This window comes from Microcebus murinus, chromosome 7 (assembly GCF_040939455.1).
Source record: "Microcebus murinus isolate Inina chromosome 7, M.murinus_Inina_mat1.0, whole genome shotgun sequence".
In the NCBI taxonomy this organism is placed as follows: Eukaryota; Metazoa; Chordata; class Mammalia; order Primates; family Cheirogaleidae; genus Microcebus; species Microcebus murinus.
Window position 1 is genome coordinate 64,363,327 of NC_134110.1, and position 21,568 is coordinate 64,384,894.

Below are 21,568 nucleotides of genomic sequence, written 5' to 3' on the forward strand. Positions count from 1 at the left end.
GCTATGGGTCAATCAAAATAACTATAAGAGCAAAGGTAACCTTTTATCTGAAGTTGCCCCTATTAATCTATGACTTATTTAAAGTGCTATTGATTTTTATGGAGCATATTTTAAAAATAAGCCTTTAGACATTATTAAATCTTTTTTTAAAAAGCAGAATATTAAGTGATTTTTTTTTCCCCTACACAACTCATGTTAACTTGACAGCTTCCATGATTAGCATTAACATTGTAATTTACTTGTTAAGCTTAAGATGTGTCAGTATTTAAGATTTCTATCATTAAAGCACTTAGAGTAGCCTGGAATATAAAATAGTACATGTAATATTTCAAGATCTTCAGATATTTGACAACCAATTATTTAGTAAACATTTATCATGCAACTATTGTGTACAATACATTGTGCTGGACATGGGCTTACAGAGGTGAATACATCCTCAAGCAATAAGCTATTGTGAGATAGAGTCATGAAATAATATTGGGCTTACTACATGCCTAGCACTATCCTAAAGACTTTCATTTATTAACATATTTAATACAACAGTCTGATGAGTTAGCTACTACATTATTTTCCTTGTTTTATGGAGCGTCTGTGAGCAAGGCACTGATTGCCCTTTGTTGTGAACAATCATGTCAAGATATGTGTATAGCAAAGAGCTTGGGAGATATATTATCTCTCTTTGGAGCAAAGAGCAGTTCTCCTAAGCTCAGGACTCTTCTCCTGTAACCACACTGTATATGTAGGTGCTATCTGGCCCTTTTTGCATCATCCTGTGGAAATTTGGATGCTGGGAACCGGTGCAAAATGTGCTCATACTCTGGCTACTGCCATGGTTGTCAGTAATAAACTGTTCTTTGTCTCTGACCCAGGAGTTTCGTATCTTCTGCCAGCATCCATGAAATTGTGGCAGGCTCATGTGCTAACTTGTAGGTAGGATAACATCTCAGACACTTTGCAGTTCTTGATGCTCACAAATGAGAAAACCAAAACACAAAATGTTCCAAACTTTTTCACATTCTTTTCTCTTGTAAGAAGTAGAATTGAGACCTAAACTCTTGTAATCTGCGGAAATTTATAAGTCCAGTTTCAGGCATATGGGGTTTTAAGTGTCTTGGGCCATTCACTTGGTGATATATCCAGTAGGTGTTTGATCACATATGGAGGAACCTAGGACATAGATTTACATCTGGGAACCATTTAGGTAGAGGTTGATGTTGAGAAGATGAAGTGAGGATAGAATACGTGGATTTCTCTTTCTAAAACTTGGCTATGGAGAGACAGAGAAAGCTGGATGCTAGAGAAGGACTTAGGGGAGAGATCATTTATTTATGAATTTTTAATTTGGGATAAAGCTGAACATTTAAAAATATTAAGAGGCCAGGTGTGGTGGCTCATGCCTGTAATCCTAGCACTTTGGGAGGCTGAGGCTGGAGGCTCACTTGAGGCCAGGAGTTTGAGACCAGCCTGAACAAGAGTGAGACCCGCCTTTACAAAAAATAGAAAAAGTAGCTGGGCTTGGTGGTGTGCACCTGTAATCCAGCTACTCGGGAAGCAGAGGTAGGAAGATCGCTTGAGCCCAGAAGTTTAAGGTTGCAGTGAGCTATGATGATGCCACTGCACTCCAGCTGAGAAGACAGAGTGAGACTCTGTCTCAAAAAATATATATATTGTTAGGAGAGAACCACTTACAAGAAAGAGGTCGAGGGTAGAAAATAGAGAGCAGGGAAACTGATGGAGCAAGATGCCTGAGAAAATAAAAAGTAATGGGACCCAAGGCATACCTTTCCCATTGAGGTGAGGGAAGATGGATAATGTGCTGATACGTGTGTAGGTGTGAGAGTGGTGTAGGAGGTTGAAGGAGTCCTTCTCTAAAATAATCTAGGTCATTGCTAAGAGAAATGAGGGAGGTGTTGGGGCTAGGGGCTTCAGAACAGCTGGGTTAGAAACATCTGTAGCAGGAGTAGGAGATAAAGCTATTCATGGACCACTGACTCTCCTATGTCTGGCATAATGCCTTGCACATAGTAAGTGCTCAGTAAAATGAATTGCATTAATGAGTAGAGACATGTGGATGCTCGGGTAGCGCTGCAGTCTCAATGAAGGCTGGAGAATACCTTTCTGCAGAGGCTGGTTTCTGAGATGTTAAGATAGATGGTGTTATGGGCAGGGAGCAGTGTCACACTTGGTTATTACTGTAGTCCAGTCCAGCTGCTGACACATAGCAGGACTACCTGTCCTAGAAAACTGGGGGGCCAATGCAGTAGTGAGCTGGGTGGGGAAGGAACAGTACAGCTTGAGAGTTCTACTTTGAACACTATGGATGCCAAGAGGGTGAAGCCTGGCCGCACCTGGATTCTAATCATATTGTACAGCAAACGAGAATGTTTGTAAATCGTGATGTAATCTGAGAATAAATTCAACAATATGACCTCATTCCAAATGGGGTCAGTTTTTATTTTTAATGTATTTATGGAATCGAGGTTGAGGCTTCCAAGGGAATGAGATAAAGGGATGGAGGTCAGTAAAGAGGGTGAGAAAAACAGCTCAAAATGAGCCACGGGGCATTCCATTTTAGAGGAAATATGTTTGTGGCTAGCCAGAAAACGATTATTTAAAATGTAAATAGGAATAGTCATAAGAGAAAGATTTAAGTAACTTTTCATTACTTGGCAATGTTTTTAATTTGGCTACATCTGACACCAACGGAGGGGGTGGGTGGGTGGAGAAAGCCAACCCATAATTCTAAAACCAAATTAAAACAGCTCTTGAGGCATCTGAAGATTTTGATCTTGGAGATTAATTGGTTTTTGTTTCAGCTCACCAAGTCAGCAGGCAGGGTGGAAAAAAAAAATCACTGACTGTAGCAAAGCATTAGCCCTCCAAGAAGTGGGTCTTGGTTTTTTTTTTTTTTTTTTTTTTTGAGACAGAGTCTCACTTTGTTGCCCAGGCTAGAGTGAGTGCCGTGGCGTCAGCCTGGCTCACAGCAACCTCAATCTCCAGGGCTCAGCGAACCTACTGCCTCAGCCTCCCGAGTAGCTGGGACTACAGGCATGCGCCACCATGCCCGGCTAATTTTTTGTATATATATATTTTTAGTTGGTCAATTAATTTCTTTCTATTTTTGGTAGAGACGGGGTCTCGCTCAGGCTGGTTTCGAACTCTTGACCTTGAGCAATCCGCCCGCCTCGGCCTCCCAAAGTGCTAGGATTACAGGCGTGAGCCACCACGCCCGGCGGGTCTTGGTTTTGATAAATGTAGTTTATGAAAAAGCTCTTCCAACCTTCTGCATCAGAACTGAATGGTGCTGTACAATTTAAATGTACACGAGACCCACCCACATGCATTTGGCAGGTGTCCAGGGATACTAGCGGCTCATGGTCCTGACATGCAGTGAAGAGAGCCATGTGATAGGACATCCCACAAGAGCTATTTATAGGACACTCGTACATGTCATTTTCCTTAACCATCATCTCATTGATCTTGGTGTTTTTGAACTCTGCCATTTATTTCAACATTAAATTATAGGCTTTTAAAACCAGACCATTGTGCCTGATCATCCGGCGGTTTCCTATTACTCACCTGCCACTGCTTGGGAAAGTCACCTGAGGAAACGTAATGGGATCACTGGGGCACTCCTCTTCAGGGCTAATTATTCTGGAACACTCTGTGGTGCATTGTTATTTTTAACTCACTAACATTAGCTTTTTTTCTTCCTAAGGCTACTTGGGTCTACTCAATTTCCCAGACTGTCAGAAATGCAAATTGCAATTTATTTTTTCTCCCTTATTTCCTGGGAAACTGTAACCCTCCCGTCCAGCCCCATTTTCTCTTTTCTATGCTTTGGTTTTCTTACAGAGCAGGGATTAAATATGATCACTGAGATGACATTGCAAGGGCAGGCTGGACACCTATTCGAGTGGCCCAGCTTTCAGGGGTAAAGGATGGTGGCAGGGGTGGCTGCTATTCCAATAAGGCAACGCCAGCATCCTAGCTCACCTCCCAGCTCTGCCCTGGCTTCTCTCCTATCTCTTCTCAGTCCAGCGGGCAGGGCCATCCTGTTAAGAGGTTAGTGGATCATGTCAGTCCTCCACCCAAACCCTGGGTGGCTTCCAGCTCAATACAATAGCCTGCAAGGCCTTCCCCTCCTTGGTCCTCCCCTACCTCCCTGACCTCATCTCCTTCCACTGCCCCCCTCACCCCACTTCCACCTCTGACTTCCTTCTTACTGTTCCTTGAACATACCAGGTGGGCTCCTGCCCCAGGGCATTGCCCCTGCTGGTGTCTCCTCCTAGAATACTCTTTCCCCAGATAATCCACATGCTTTGCACTCTCATGTCCTTAAAGCCTCTACTCAGTGAGGCCCTTTTTGACCACCTCGCCCTTTTATTTGAATTGAGATAGAGTCTCGCTCTATCACCCAGGCTGGAGTGCAGTGGCCAGATCCTAGCTCACTGCAGCTTTGAAGCCATCCTCCTGCCTTAGACTCCTGAGTAGCTGGAACTACAGACACACACCACCACACCCAACTAAATTTTATTTTTTGGTAGAGACGGGGTCTTGCTATGTTGCCCAGGCTGGTCTCAAACTCCTGACCTCATGTGATCCTCCTGCTTTGGCCTCCCAAAGTGCTGGGATTACAGATGTGAGCCTCTGTGCCCTGACCACTCCATTTTAAATTGCCAGCATCTCCCCCAAGCCTGACTTGTAACTCCCCGTACCCATCCCTGTGTTACTTTTCTCTATACCATGTGTCACCATCTATCTTACTAAGTGAATTACTTTTGAATGTTTTTTAACATCTATTTCTCCTCACTAGAATCTAAACTCCAAGAAGGAAAGACTCTGATGTTGTGTATTTTGTTTATTGCTGTATTCCCTATGGTTTAGAAAAATGTCTTGAATGAATGAGTACATATGTTGCCTACCTAGTGGCTTGTTTTAGGAATTCTACCAATACTTTATAATCATTTCTTAATACTGCCTAGAGCCTCCCTTATCCAGTGGTGTGCTGGTAAACGCTTAACTCTCCAAAAAACAGAAGAGCCCAGATTTGTAGCATTGGCAATTTCCGTGGTGTAAATACTCCCACGTTGTCTGATTTTAGGCTACCAAGGTGACATCACTGAATGTGAAGTTGGGAAGAGATGCTCAGTGGTACACTATGTGGTGTTGCCACCGTATAGATACGGCAGACGTGAATCACTAAGAGAGTATACAGAATAGTAACATAGTAAAATAATTAGTAAGTAACGAGTTCTAAGTATTTATTACCTTTGTTTCTAATAGAATTTATTAAGTTTTTATAATTTAATTTTGAACAATAGCTGTGCTTAACAACCAGATCACAGAGTTCCTGAAAATTTAGCAATTGACCCTGACAAGCCGGCTCTGGTCCAATACTGCTGTATCACCAAACAATATGACTGCATGCCTTCTGTCCATGTGAGTGTGGCCCTTTTGTCTTTGCCCAGGAACATATGCTGCTGATAGCCACTCTCCAAACAGGAAATTCTTAAATATTTTTTGGGGGGGTCATATAGTTATTTGAAAACTATGGGCCATTTTCCCAGAAAATCAACATATGTGCACACATACAAAATATTGTAAACATGGCTAGGTATGGTGGCTCATGCCTATAATCCCAGCACTTTGGAAGGCCGAGGCAGGAGGATCGCTTGAGGCCAGGAGTTACCAGCTTGGGCAACATGGCAGGACCCCATCTCTACGAATAATAAAAAAAAAATTAGCTGTGTGTGGTGGCATGTGCCTGTAGTCCCAGCTACTCAGGAGGCTGAGGCGGGAAGATCACTTGAGCCCCAGAAGTTCAAGGTTGCAGTGAGCTATGACTGTGCCACTGCGTTCTAGCTTGGGTGACAGAGTGAGACCCTGTCTTAAGAAAAAAATTGTGAGGGTTCACAGTCTTTGTAGACAGTACTCCTCCACCCCCCAGCCCAGGCACAGGTGAGGCTGTGGACACTAGGCTAAGTGTCTTTATCACTTAGCCTAAATCACTAAAGTGTCTTTATCACTTTAATCAGACCCGTAACTCCAGAGAGTTTTATCCTGATCAGTCACAGTCTGGTGCTCTTTCCTCATGGAGGGCTGTGCTCCTGAACAGTGTGTTAATAGCATTTCCTCTCATGTTTTCTGGTCTTTCCTCAGTTTACTCACATCTGCCCCTCTTCCAAGTTTGGCTGAGAACCAGTTTTCTTCCTGAAGATTTTCTCAACTCCTGGGGTTGCCTGATAAGCTCTCTCCTCTTCGTAACACTCTCCCTGTGGTCTGCACCATCCACCCAGCCCCAGGCCAGGTACTGTCTAGTATTTTCCTATGATCCTTTCATGTTGGAATCCTCTCCCACTTGAACTTTGGGAGTGCCTCCCCGCCAACTCCTACGGTCTCCTGTACACACTTCATCACTGAATGGCAATGTGGTTGTTGGTTTATTTTCCTTTCTGGAGGCAGAGTAGTATAGGGGTCGAATACACAGGCCTCCAGATAAAACTCACCCAGGTTCAAGGCCCAGCTCTGTGGCTGCATGGCTTTGGGTAATCCTTTCTTTTTTCCTTTCCTTTCCTTTCCTTTTTCCTTTCCTTTTTCCTTTCCTTTTTCCTTTCCTTTTTCCTTTCCTTTTTCCTTTCCTTTTCCCTTTCCTTTTCCCTTTCCTTTTCCCTTTCCTTTTCCCTTCCCTTTTCCCTTCCCTTTTCCCTTCCCTTTTCCCTTCCCTTTTCCCTTCCCTTTTCCCTTCCCTTTTCCCTTCCCTTTTCCCTTCCCTTTTCCCTTCCCTTTTCCCTTCCCTTTTCCCTTCCCTTTTCCCTTCCCTTTTCCCTTCCCTTTTCCCTTCCCTTTTCCCTTCCCTTTTCCCTTCCCTTTTCCCTTCCCTTTTCCCTTCCCTTTTCCCTTCCCTTTTCCCTTCCCTTTTCCCTTCCCTTTTCCCTTCCCTTTTCCCTTCCCTTTTCCCTTCCCTTCCCTTCCCTTCCCTTCCCTTCCCTTCCCTTCCCAGGCTACAGTGAGTGCCGTGGTGTCAGCCTAGCTCACAGCAACCTCAGACTCCTGGGCTCAAGCAATCCTGCTGCCTCAGCCTCCCAAGTAGCTGGGACTACAGGCATGTGCCACCATGCCCGGCTAATTTTTTCTATATATATTAGTTGGCCAATTAATTTCTTTCTATTTATAGTAGAGACTGGGTCTCCCTCTTGCTCAGGCTGGTTTCGAACTCTTGATCTCGAGCAATCCGCCTGCCTCGGCCTCCCAGAGTGCTAGGATTACAGGCGTGAGCCACCGCGCCCGGCCTCTTTTCTTTTTTAATTGAGATAATTCACATATCATAAAATACGGCATTTAAAAGTATACAGTTTGGTGGATTTTAATATATTCACAAGGTTGTGCAACCATCACCACTATCTAATGCCAGAACATTTTAAACATCCCAAAATGAAACCCCATGCCCATTAGCAGTCATTTCTCTTCCCTAGTCTCTAGCAACCGCCAATTCACCATCTGCCTCTCTGGATTTACCTGTTCTTCACATTTCATGGAAATGTAATCATGTGAATGTCTGACTTCTTTCATTTATAATACTGTTTTCAAGGTTCATCTATGTTGCTGTGTGTATCAGTACTTTATTCCATCTTATGGCTGAATAATATTCTATTGTATGGACACGCCACATTTTATTTACCCATTCATCAGTTGATGGAATGGGCAAGTTTTAAAAAAAGCATTTGTATGTCTTGTTTCTTCAAACAGAAATTGAGGGTACATAATGATCCTATTTCACAGGGTTCTTAAGAAGAGTTTAAGACACTCTTTCAGGTAAACTGGTTAGTACAGAGGCTACCAGAGAGTAAGTGCTGGATGTGTGAGAACTGTCACTCTAATGATATGATTTGCTGTTTCCTCCACTACACACATCTTCAGGGCAGGGACTATATCTTAGACATCTTTGTATCCTAAATGCCTGGCACATAAACACTTATTGATTAAGCACCATATAAGAAACCTTAAGTTGTTTGAGGGAAGAGAGAGGATTTCCAAACGTTTTTACAACTTGGTCCTGGTTATGCAGTAGGCACTTAAAAATATATGAAAAAAGTGATGTAAATTTATTTAAAAAATATAAAAGAGCTGTAAGTTATAAGAATCCTGTGGTGAATCATCTGATAAACTGATAATTATTTTCTGGACTTTGGTCCAGGTCTAGGTGGTCTGCACGAGTAGTTTTCAAACTTGGGCGTGGATCAGAGTCACCTGGGGGAACTTGGTGAGAGACCGAGGCCCGGGCCCTGTCGTGCCTGAATGAGCCCAGGTGTCTGTGTTCTTTATTGGCAGCCAGGTGGTTGGGATATGCAGCAAAGAGTGTGAACCAGTGGCTTATACATTAGGCCAGGGGTTCCCAAACTTTTTAAACAGGGGGCCAGTTCACTGCCCCTCAGACTGTTGAAGGGACATTGGAGAGTGTGGTGCACATTCCACACATGCGCACTGTGGGCCCGGGACGAGTCGGCTGCTAAGCAGGACGGGCAGCTGCGGCAAAAACACCCAGTGAGCCGCATAAATGTCCTCTGTGGGCCGCATGTGGCCCGTGGGCCATAGTTTGAGGTCGCCTGCATTAGGCTTTCTTAAAATGGGTTCACCTGTAAGTAAGTCTTCTTTGAAAGCCCCAGAGGTGAAGAGATCTACAGGCAGGAGGGCTGGGGAAGAGCCACACGGCTGTGAGGAGGGAAGGGCTTTCCTGGGACTGTCTTCGTGGAGTTTTTCTGCCCATTTCTTTGACAAGTGGGAACTGCATCATGTGAATGTGCTTTCTTACTGTTTCTTTTCCTCCTTGCTCTCTCCCTCCCCTAGGTGTTCTCACTGTTCTCCTATCCTTCTTTCCACCCAAGGAAACCACAAATACCCATAACCACCCTGGAAGAGAAGCACAGAGGAAGACAATGGGTATTTAATGTATGTCTCCATTTTGAACACTTGAGAAATAGGCCACTCATAGTCTTTCTCGTATAATTAAGAACTCTGTCAATACCATTAGCAAGCTATTAGTAGTGACTTGGAACTAAGTATGCATGTTGTAATCTTCCTCCAAAATAAGGGAAATAACTTTAATAGCCCTGAAAGATGTCTTCAGTGGAATTGGATCATCTTGGCTTGATTTTTTGCAGAGGCGATTTCTCTGCCTTGGGAGGCACTTTGTTGATTCCTTTAATATTTAGTAAGTACTTTGTGCATTCCAAGAAACAATAAATGAAAGAAGTTATTTCATTTATTAAGTTCTATTAACAGTTTATTAGCAATCTTGAGCTAGGGTACTTGGTTTCTGCCAGGCCCTTCGTAAATGTGTTAATTATTTTCCCTTTTAAGGACTCCCAGGAGGTTACACAGTTCAGTCTCCAAGGGACTGCCTGGCTCTTTGGGAAGCCCCAGTTTTAGTCTCAAAGGCCTGTCTCAATCCCAAAGAAACCAGCAGACAAGGTTTCTCCAGAACAGCTTTTGTTTTTCTCTGCCATTGTGGTGAGTTAATATCTAGATAAATCATACTCCACTCGCACTGATTTATTCATCACTCTTTCAGAAACTGCTGGGTTTCAGTTGGGGTTTCCACTTCTTTCTTAAACATAATCAACATATATTTTCTGATTTCACATTCAGTTATTCATTCTAGTGCAGTGGTTAAGTATGTGGATTTTACTGTGCCAAGTAAAAATTTCAAAACATTAAAAATATATCTCTTGTACAAATATAGAATGAGTGTGTCACAGGTTTAATTAACTCTTAATAAGAGAACTAGCAGGATGGTAAACTTGGTTCAAAGGATTACAGTTGAGACAGAAGTATTTATAATCCCTGAAAGAAAGAATGCTAGAATAAGATTGCTAAATCAGATAAAAAAACAAAACAAAAAAAACCAGGTTAATCTCCTAGAGCTGTGGTCCCAAACCCCCAGACCACAGAGCTCCACACCCTGCCCATACCCCGCTCCGTGGAAAAATTGTCTTACATGAAACCGGTCCCTGGTGCCAAAACGGTTGGGGACCACTGTCCTAGAGGACAATAAAACTGTAATATTTGGAGTTATCTTGTCCACTGGAGAGAAAATCATCTGCATTTTTATCAGTCAAGAATCATTTGATTCACCGTCAATTTCCTACAAATTCACATCCAACCTTACGGAGTTGTTGAATATCCTAATCAATGGTAGAGAATGAGTCAGTAAGGTAACCCCCACTCCTAGAGAATGGCATAGTTCTGGAGTGGGGCTACTGGGCAGTGTTCCAGCATGACATAGAAAAGATCGGAAGCTGTCCTTTGCTTATTTCCAAGTTTTGGATATTGTTTGGCTCCCATTCTCACTAGCTGTGTGACATTGGCCAAGTTGCTTAACTTCTCTAAGCTTCGATTCCCTCATATGTAAAAGTGAGAATAACAATAGTTTCCACCACATTGGACTGTTGTGAGGTGTCAGTGAGCTGGTGTGAGGAGAACAGAATAGTGCCTGGTACATTGTAAGTACTCAGTAAGGCTTAGCTCTATCGTTAATCTGAGCATTAGGCTGAGCTGTAGGTAATCAGGGCAAAGGCTTATCCTCCATGTTCTGTCCCTCTGTAACGGAGAGAGCTGCAGCTCTAAGGCCATCCCAGAGTTGGCTGTAGTGGCCAGAGGGAGTTCATGTCATTTAGGAACTGCTGGGACTACCAGCTCCAGCGTGGTCAGAACAGAGCCTTGATGGAGGCAAAGCTGGGGGCCCATGTGAGAGAAACAAGAGGTGGGACAGAGAAGGGGTGCTGAGGGCCTGATGTCCCTTGCAGGTGAGGGCTATTGAGCACCACATTTGCATTAACTTTCTCCTTTCCCTCCTCACTTCATTTCCTTCTGTCCTTTCTTTCATCTCCAGTGCACGTACTAGGTGCTCTGCTAGTACTTTTCCACTCTTCAGTGTTGTGTATGATATAGTCCCTGCCTGCAAGGAGTTCATAGAATAGCACAGGAACCAAGTGAGTTCAAACCATGGCAGTGTGATTGCAGAGTGCCTGCATCACAGGAGAGCTGCATCTGAAGAAGGGGGGCTTTTCGCTCCCTCAAGACTGTGTCAGCAGCTGGTTGGCACAGGAAGGCTCACAGAAGTGCAGCAGTGGAGCTCATGAATACCTTAGGAGAGCTGCAGGGATTGGTGGGGGTTATGGGTTGAATTGTGTCCTCCAGGAGCTGTGTTGAGGTCATAAGCTCTAGTACCTCAGGATGACTTCATTTGGAGACAGGGTCATTGCAAATGTAACTAGGTAAGTTAGGATGAGGTCATACTGGAGGGTGGGGCCCTAACCCAAAATGACTGGTGTCCTTATCAGACAAGAGAAATTTGGACACAGGCACAGAGGGAAGATGCTATGAAGACACACACATGAAAAAACAGCCAGGTGAAGATGGAGGCAGAGATTATGCTGCTACAAGCCAAGGAAAGCTGGGGGCTACCAGAAATAAGGAAGAGTCTATAATACGGGGAATGGCCTGAAAAAGGGTAAAAATGTTTTCTGTCTCTCTAACCCCCCACCGCACTCCTTTTAGGAATTAAAACCTGCATTCCTGACTCAGGTCAGTGGTTGGGAGGGGCAGGAGATTGTACTTTGTTCTTGGTAACATGGGAGATGGCTCAAGGGAATTGTTTGGGCAGAGGTCATGAGATTATTTTAGCTGAAGATTGGATGAATCTGAACCATCAATTATAGTTGAACAGCAACAGCCTAAAGCTGAAAACCTCCCCCTTAAAACCTCTGTATTCCTGCTCAAAGGCAGGATGTTGGTACTTTAAGATGGAAGTTTGCTGCTTTCCCATATTGGCCAAAAAAAAAAAAAAAAAAAAGATGGAAGTGTGCTAACCTCCTCAATTGCCAGCAAATTAATACACTTCTCTTTCCTTCTCCTCAAACCACCCGTCCTTGTTCTTCTGATGTGGCTTCAGGGACAAGTGCTGAATTTCTGGTAACCAGTCTTCCACTAGAGGCTTTGGTGGGAACATGGCCCTACTGACAGCTTGATTTCTGATTCTAGCCAACAGAACTGTGAGAAAATAAATTTATGTTCTGTTCTAAACCACCTGGTTTGTTGTACTTTGTTATAGCAGCCTTAGGAAACAGTGGGAAAGGGCAAAATTCTAGGGAATTTAGGATTTTTCTAGAGCCTGAGATATAAGGTAGCTTTCTTTGAAGGTGATGTTATTTATAATTGTTTCAAAGTTTGCGTTAAAACATTTCAGACTACCAGCTCTTCTGCCAAAAGTCCCTAGCCCGGCCCAAACGATATAAAAGCAAGCCCTCACCCCCTTCATATGGAGGCAACTTCTGGGGCCCCCTCTCTTGGGACCCCAGAACCTCATCCGGGAGTGCTAAATAAAGCCACGTGGTTTGCCTCCCCCCCCCCCCAAAAAAATTGCAGACTAGATAAACACATGATATGACATAAGGTTTGTAAAGCACAATTTACATGGCTCCATTCTGGAATGTCTTGGTTAGAGAGGAAGATCCCGGAGACCAAAAGGATAAGAAACAAACACTCATGGAAGGCTGATGTGAATGATGAAGTAGTGATGCACACTATCCCAAGTGCTTTATAAGGAGTGATTCATTTAACCCTTTTTAACAATCCCATGAGTTAGGTATTATTGTTATCTCCATGTTACAGATGAGGAAACTAAAGTATGGAGAGATTATGTAACTTGCCCAAGGTACTTACAGTTAGTAAGTAACAGGACTGGGATTTAAAACCAGACAGTCTGGTTCCAGAGCTTCTGCTCCCAACTGTGACAGGGCTGCAGTCCCTTACTTGGACTTCCGGTGGGGGGGAAGGGCAGAACATCACCAGCAGCATCTTCTCAGGTTTGCTCCCTCACACCTACAGTCGCTCCTCTCATGGCCACTGCCCTCAAACACTCTCCCTGCAGACGTTCCCTGGTGCCACCTCTTCCTCTTCTTACATCTCACCCTCCCAAAACAAAACCATGTACCCATTAAGCAGTTACTCCACATTCTCCCCTCCCCTGGCATGTGGCAACCACCAATCTGCTTTCCATCTCTATGGATTTATCTATTGTAGACATTTCATACAAATGGAACTATACGATACGTGGCCTTTTGTATCTTGTTTCTTCAATTAACATAACGTTTTTGAGGTTCATCCAGCATGTATCAGCACTTCATTCTTTTTGATGACTGAATAATATTCCACTGTGTGTATAGGCCATCATTTGTTAATTTGGTCATCTGTTGATGGGCTTTGTGCTTTTCCCTCCTTTCAGCTATTGTGGACAATGCTGCTATAAACATGAATGTACAAGTGTTTGAGTCTCTGTTTTCAGTTCTTTACCTGGGACTGGAGTTGCTGGGACCTATAATATTTCTATGCTTAACTTTTGACATGGTATCTCTTCTTGCTTCTCATCTTTGCATATTGATGCCTTACCCCCAGACCCTGCTTGGAGGGTGGGGAAACAGAAATGCCAAGAAGGAGGGTCAGGGTCAGGGACAGGATGGAACACACCTGTATCAATTACTTTACCTGTCACACTCACTATGTGTGACTAGTCTCAAGTTTTGGTAAAATAGACCAAGTGTTTTCTTCTTCATATAGAATCATAGAACTTTCAAACTGGAAGGGACTGTAGAGATTTCCCAACTTGGCAAATTTTCAAACTTTCCTTGGCCAACTCCTCCCAGGCCTCTGGGAAGGTCCTGGTAGCCTCTCATCGCCCTGCCCCAATCATGTTGACTCTGGTTTTATCTGTTTTATGTTTTGGGGTTTTTTTTTTTTCTGGGGTAAGATTTCACATGAAGAGGAGAGGGATGAAATTTTAAAATCTAAATTGCGTTTCTGTTCCTAGAACTTCCTTATACACCTGGACCCTTTACCTATTTGGTGAGTATTCTGTGTTAGCTGCCTTAGAGAAATGTGAAACAGAGGAGCAAAGAAAGGAAGGCATTCCTGGATTCTATAGGTCGAAACTTTGGGCTTCAGGAAGGGCAGATTTCCTTGTGTAGACTAGAGGTTTGGGAAGCGAGGGAGGGGGAAGGGCTCTCAGAACTGGGGAAAGGCAGGGATGGAGATAAGGGAACAGGGAGGCAGATCAGGGGGTCCTGGATGCAGGACCAGACTCTGGTAGGTGTGGAGTTGGCGTCTAGAGGCCCCCAGGCTCTGCTGGTGTCAAAGAAAGGCAAGTCTCTATTGGAGTGAGCACTGCGTCCCCACAGGAGGAGCTTCACTCGTGGATTTCTTGCAGATGTCTGTTGATGACTTCCCCGTAGACAGCCATCTGCATGCCTTCCGATGACTAGCATGAGGACCCGCATCTCTGTCCAATACTCTTCTCCTTCCTGTGGCACATGCAGCCTGTAGCCTACTCAATTTCCACTCACCTCTTTCCCCTTGCTGTTATATCTCCAGTTTGGTTCATGGTGGCAATGTCCCCACCCAAGCATTCCTAGGCTTCCTTCAAGGTCATGTGGCTAGACTAGCCAATGAGAGGTGAATGAAAGTTTGACATCTTCCACTGGAAGAGGTTCCAGGAAAGCTATTGTTTTCCTAAGAAACATGGACAGACTCAGCTGGCGTGGACCCCCTGCCTTCTCCTTTCCCCCTTTTCATGCCCCAAATGGAGGTGTGATGCCTGAGGTCGCCCCAGCCACTTTGCGACCACTCGCTAAAGATGGGAGAGCAGGGAGGTAGAAGGAGTCTGCTAGAGGAGCAGCCACGTTAGGGCTGGCCTGCCCAATACTCAGTTTCCTGGTTCAGTGAGAGAAATAAACTCCTCCTTTAACCCTCTATTTGGCTTCTGAAACATGTAACGGAACCCACTTATGACAGGCCCCATGACTCTTACTCTGTGTAGACAACTTGCATTGAGACAACTGTCCTATTCATGAGCCCTGCCCCCATGGTTACCAGGAGATGTGGCTCCAAAGCCACATGGAGAGGTGGTGCAAAATGGACAGCAAAACCTCCCATGCTTGGGTGAAACCAGATGGGACCCATTTGCCATCTCCCTAGAGCCAGGACAAGGGCAGAATATTCTCCCTCCATTGCAGAAGAAGGGGTTCATTCAAAAACGAAAAATCTCTGCTTCAGTCCAATACTCTGTCTGAGATTGAGGGGTACACAGTGACCTGCCCCCGGTCCCACAGGTAATTGGCAGCGAATATGCCAGGAAGGCAGTTCTCCCTGCTCCTCCACCAGAGTGCTTTCTGCATCACCAGAGCGGTTCAAGTGCTGAGCTCCTTCATGTTTTGTTTCGTTTTCTGCTAAGGCGATTAGCTGAGTGTCTGGCATGCCAACTTAGCAAAATTTGAGGGCTTTTGAACAAAAATAAACAAGGCTTAAACAAATCAAATAATTTACAAGAAATCCAGATGGTAATTAAAAGGATGAATCCTGGCATTTCTAAATGACAGATAGTTCTCTTAATCTTAATCATTAATTACTAAATTAAATGTAACAGTCTCATATGTTCTCATATTGCTCTGATTTATTCATTGTCAGTGTACTTAAAAGAAGTAGCAGACATAAATTAGCCTTATGTAAATTACTATATTCACAAGCAGATGCAAGAATAGGACAGACACCAGGAGCCTAAGGTTACCCAGTTGTAGCTGATAGAGCTCTCCCGGCTAAGGCAGTGTGGATTCCATGTGAGTTTCTGCTTTTAAGACATAATGTCCTAAAAAAAAAGAGAAATAATGTCCTGATCTGGAAGTCTAGGGCAGTGCTTTTCCATGGAGCGCAGTTTATGGAGAATCGGTTGGGATAACAACCATGAGAGCTTTGAGACTGGCCCATAGTAGGTCTTCAATATATGCACACTACATAGGGAGTTTGAGGAGGGAGTTCCATTGGATTTTGGTGCAGCACCCTCTGGTGGCCAATTTTCCCCGCAGGTTTTTCTGCGCAAAAATTGAACCCAAACCCTCTGAATGGAGCAATTTTGGAACCACAGTGTTTGGCAGTTTTGTGGTGATCCTGTACCTCCTTTAGGAAAGCATTTTCCTGCTTCATATATTTTATATTCAATAAAACTTTCCTGAGTCCCACCCTGAATTCCTTTTGATGCTATTATTAACTTCTATTTAATAACTTCTCTACGTTTTGGTTTGTCTTCAGTTGAGGAGGGTAGTAAGCATCTGAAACACACGCTTTCCAATCTTGCTTTTAAAGAGCAATAGTTTAGTGGACCAATTGGAAGGGAGGAGACAGTTTCTAACACCATTCATTGTAAAAGGGAAACTCCTGTGGTCAAAGTGTATTTTTTTTTAGATTAATTTAATTTAAAATTATTTTTAAATGTGTGTGAAAGCCCTTAGAAAATTCTGAAGTCTTACACACATCAAAGTGTTACCTGCGTCTCTGTCCTCTGTATCAAGAGAACAGGAATAGTCACTGAGCTCAGCTATAAAGGCAGGGAATACTCAACCAGAAGAATGAGAGATCATTATTTCATTTTCTCATCAAATATTTATTAAGCACCGGCAGTTAGCAAACACAAAGAAGTTCTTAATGACCATATAGTCTAGTGTAGGAGAGAGAAACATAAACAAATATAACAATGGATGAGCGCTTTTATAGGACTTAAATTCCCTTTGTATTAACACACAGATTCTCTAGCCTCTGTGTGTTGACCTCGGCTTTATTCCATAAACAATGCAAAAGAAAAATAGCTTTTGTTCATAAGTTGTGTGGAGACAGCCTGTTGTCCAAGGACGTTTCCCTTACTGAACTATGCATTTTCTAAGGCAGGGGCCACTTCTTATTCATGTGTATATTCCCATCACCTAGGGCAGCATTTGGCATGTGGTATGGGTTCAGTACACATTTTCAAATAAATAAATTGAAGTAAAGAATCAAGTCAAGAAGACAATTCTTTGAACGCTGGGAGATTGAAGTTGGTGGCAATGAGACATCCAACTCTGGTCTAAACTAAAATCCTTTTAAGTGAAAATCACTCGAGTGGTTGTGAAACCTGAACTTACCGTAAATATCTCTTCTTATTTTTTGAGCAGATGAATCATGCCTCCTATCAAGTCTTCTGCACATTAAACGACAGGGTCAGAGCGCCACCCCTCCCCTCCCTCATCTCACGCATGCGCTTTGCGGGGGAGCTGGACTCAAGGGTGGAGTCTTGGTCCCGGCCCGCTGGACTGAATGGGCAGGAAGAAAGTTTGAGAACAGAACAGGCAAACAAACGGGGGAGCTGAAGCAGGTCCCTGCTAGCTGGAGCTGGAGGGAAGCAGCATTTCCAGCGGGGAGGCTGCTTCCAGTGCCTGAGGGTTACAGAGGGGGACTGGGCCACGTCTGTGATCAGGTTTTACCCCTTCCCTTTCTAGGACATGGATGTAAGTAGTGACAGGTTTCTTTGGACAGGGGCTACTTATGCTATTCAAGGGACACGATTCACATGCTCTGCGTGCAAACTCACACACCCAGCTTTCCTCATTTATGTCATATTATAAGCTCACAGTTTGCCTGGCATGGTACAAGATGCAAATGAGAAATAATGAATACTTCTAGTGTGAAGGTGTTAATAGTTCCAGTTTTGCTCATTTCCCTGCTAATTTACATATACTGGTCCACAATCCCTTATCCAAAGCCCTCAGGGCCTTATGTGTTTTGGAATGAAGATTATTTGGGGTTTCAGGAAGGTAAAACAGTGCCCATGTTATATATTATGTAATGCCCCCAGCACAGTGTGGGAAAGCACTCCTTGACCAAACACATTAATATTCGTGCAGAAAAATATGAATATTCATACTCAGTAGAACCAACAAAGATTCTAAGTAGCCTCATTCACTTCAGGTCAAGGTTTGACACCAAACATATTTTGATGCCCAATGCATTCAAAGAAAAAAAGGTTTTCAGTTTCTGGGCCAGTATTTAGTCTGTCTTAAAGTGCTGTCTTCCAACGATTTTTTGTTAATTTTCCTACAAAAGCACATTTGTATGGTGCTTCATGCTCCTTACAGTAATTTCATTTTCAGACTTGCTTACTCCTGGTGAAGGTCCTCAGCATGTTGCCTTACGCATAATCGGTGCTTAGTAAGTTTTTGTTACATAAACACACCACAGTCTTTTGAGATAAAAGTTCAGATATCATGTTTTTACTGTTGATGAAACCAAGTCCAGGAGGACCAGGGGCAAGGCACAGGGTGGCACAGGGTCTTTAATTTCTAGCTTTTTGCCTTTGTCATCCCTGCCAATTTGCACAGTAAGAGTGATGATTTGCACATATGCCTGGGGTCTAAAGCAGGGCTTCTCAGCGGGGAATGATTTTGCCCCCTCCCCTCTCTCCCAGGTTGGGGAGAGAGGAAGTTGGCAATGTCTAGAGATAATTTTGGTGGCCACAACTTAGGGGAGGGTGCAATGCAATCTAGTGGGTAGAGGCCAGGGGTGTGTCTAAACATCGTACAATGCACAGAATAACCCCCACAACCAAGGACTAGCCAGTTCTGAAAGTCAGCAGTGCTGAGCTTAAGAATGTAGCCTAATTCAGAAAAAAAAAAAATCCTAATAAAAGATCTTGAGTTAAGAGACACATCCGATTTCTTTCTGAATCCAGTGACTCTCTGTGTCACTTTGGGCAAACCCTTCACCCAACCCCAGGCCCCCTTTAGGTACTGTCCCCACACCCTGCCCCCTGAACCCTACAAACCAAACCAGACTGCCCTCTGCCAGCTGAACCAGTGTTCCCCTGACTTGGTTGGTGGTCCCAGCCCAAAGATGGGCTGTGCTATTGGCCCCAGAGGGAAAGTGAACAAACGGGCTTTTCTTTCCAATGCGGGAGTGTGCTTACAGAAATTGAAAACATGGTCAAAGTAATGAAACTAATCCTTTAAGATCAGAATGATGATTTTTACATTTGCTATCTCTTGATCATTTTGTCTTGCGAGATGGGAAAGGCAAACTGTTGCCTTTGCAAACTTGAGAATCACCAGCAGAGGGCAGGCACTGCTCACCTAAAGGAAAAATCCACATTCCCTTCCGCCCTTAAGCAGAGACTCAAATGCCAGTATCTGCAGGAACCAGCTGATCGATCAACTCCCTCTCCTGGCCATTTTCCTCCTCTCTGTCGTAACTGATATGATTATAGTTGTCTCCCTCTGTAAAAATTCTGTGTCTGGAAAGATTCAATTTCTCCTTTTCTTGAGGGCAACTATTTTGAGGTGACTTGAAAATCTTTATGGAGAAATTTAAAATTTCTAATTAAAAATAATGTATGCTCACTAAAAAAAAAAATAGAAAAAAAAATAAAAGCACATTTTTTTTTTTTACTACCCAGAGATGACCATTGTAAGTTGGTTTTTTGGCGCTTTTTTTCTTCCAATCTTTTTTCTATTAAAACTTCTGAAATGTGTTTGTAGCAATGACACATAAGGGCCCTTGATACGTGGAGACATTTATAAACATGCTGTGCTTTCTTGTCTCTGTACCTTTGCTCCCAGCCCAACTGGGAGCTTTTTTGCCATATTTCTGAAACTCCGAATCCCAGATATTCTTCAAGGTCAAGCTGAGCTGTCTTGTTTGTTTTTTCCCAGCAGGAAGTGATCTATTTTCTCTGCATTTTTGTACCACTGTGTCTATGACTCTATTATGGCAATTACCACTTTCTGCCTTATACCATGATTTTTATGTACAGTTGAATGTTCCTAGTAATTTCTTTTTTGTGTGTGTGGAGATAGGATCTCGCTATGTTGCCCAGGCTCCAGTGCAGTGGACATTCACAGGTGCCATCATAGCACATTGTAGCCTTGAGCTCCTGGGCTCAAGTGATCCTCCTGCCTCAGCCTCCCAAATAGCTGGGACTACAGGTGCACACCAATATGCTCATCCCTAAGTCTAAATTTTGAATGTGCAAACCTCACTTCATCTTTCTGTCTTCCATACTGACAACACTGGGTCACTGAACAATAAACACATATAAGTATTTGTAAAAAGGGAGGAAAGAGAGGGAGAAAAAAGAAAGGGAAAGAAGAAGGAAAGAGGGAAGGGGGAAAAAGAAAAGAGGCAAGGAGTAAAGGAGAGAAGGGGGAAGGAAGAAAATTGTTTCATTATAACTAGCAACAAGCTTTTGAGGAAGACAGGGAAGCATTATTCCTGTTGCACAGAGAAGGCCCGGACAGTCCAAGTGCCGGCTCATGCTTAGAATGCCATTTGGTCGCATTTTCTCAGAGTGGAAGACTCAGAGTTTGGATTTTGCTGTGGGTTGAACTGTGTCCTCCAAAATGACCGGTTGAAGTTCTAACTCTTGGTACCTGGGAATGCGATCCTATTTGGAAACAGGGTTTTTGCAGATGTCATCAAGGTAAGATGAGGTCATAGTGGATTAGAATGGGCCCTAAATCCAGTGACTGGCGTGTAGGAGGAAAATTTGGACAGAGACACACCTAGGGGGAGGATGGCCATATGATGGGGGAAGAAATTGGAGTGATGCTATTACAAGCCAAAAAAAAAAAAAAAAAAAAAATGCCCGGGATTGCTGGCAACCTGGAATGAAAGAAACTGGAAGAGGCAAGGAAGGATTTTTTTCGTGGAGCCTTCAAAGTGAGGACGGCTCTGCTGGCACCTTGATTTCATACTCCCAGCCTTTAGAACTGTGAGAGAATACATTTTTTTGGGTCTAGCTCACCTAGTTTATGGTAATTTGTTACAAAGGCCCAAGGAAGTTAATGCATCATGTTAAAAACTCTTAGTGACAACGGGCGCCCCCAGGGGAGCGAAGAGAAGACCTATAGATATTGGAAGGAAGTCAAGATTCCAAGGATAAAGAGAGTTCTTACAGAGGGTCAGATAGAACGGGGTTGTTTGATGGGTTCAAGGAATTTTAGCAGAAGCAAATCCTTCTTTTTCCCTAATTTATGTTTCAAGGCATTAAGGCTTACTGGAGGTCTTTGAAGAATGTTGCAAAAGTTTAACCACCTGTATTCTCCTGTTACCAACTGACTATTTCTAAATGTATGTAACAGTAGTCAGCCTCTTGTTACCTTTTAAATACTTTCTGTTGTATTATGACATACTGCAACAGATGATGTGAAAAGCTAAAAAAAAGTGGTAACCACCAAAATCAAGCTCTTAGAATGAAAAAATACGGATTTAATGTATCACAGCCATTCACTTATCCATTACTATGCTAAGGGGTTTCCAGGATTCCGAGGATCAAACTATTACTGGGAAGATATTGCCAAAGTAGGGGATGGAGTTTCCCCTCTGAAATGAGACTGAGTGCTTCCTCTCAACTCCGTGACTCAGGTGACTTAGATACTGTGGTCCCAACATAGATCAATTCTTAGGATGAAACAACTTGCTGGGGGTTGTAGGAGAGACTGCTTGATAAACGTCATCATCACTCCTGATGGTGAGAAAAATAAGTCAACAACACCGAGATGCCTTTCTTTAGGTTCCCGTTTTACCTTTACCTGCCTCGATCAAGCTTTTCGTTAACTATGATGAAGATGATGGTGACAAAGATAACACTAACTTTGATAACTGGAGCAGAAACAACAGCAAACACTATTTATTTATTTATTTTAGTGGTATAGAATGA

At 43.4% G+C, this 21,568-nt stretch overlaps 1 long non-coding RNA gene across 1 annotated transcript; it reads left to right on the forward strand.

The window, feature by feature from the left end:
* The first annotated feature begins 10,833 nt into the window (after positions 1–10,833).
* LOC105869868 (uncharacterized) lies at positions 10,834–12,084 on the forward strand. The gene is made up of 2 exons (XR_001153320.2): positions 10,834–11,512; positions 11,954–12,084. It is a non-coding gene; the product is annotated as an uncharacterized LOC105869868 (long non-coding RNA).
* The last annotated feature ends 9,484 nt before the right edge of the window (positions 12,085–21,568 follow it).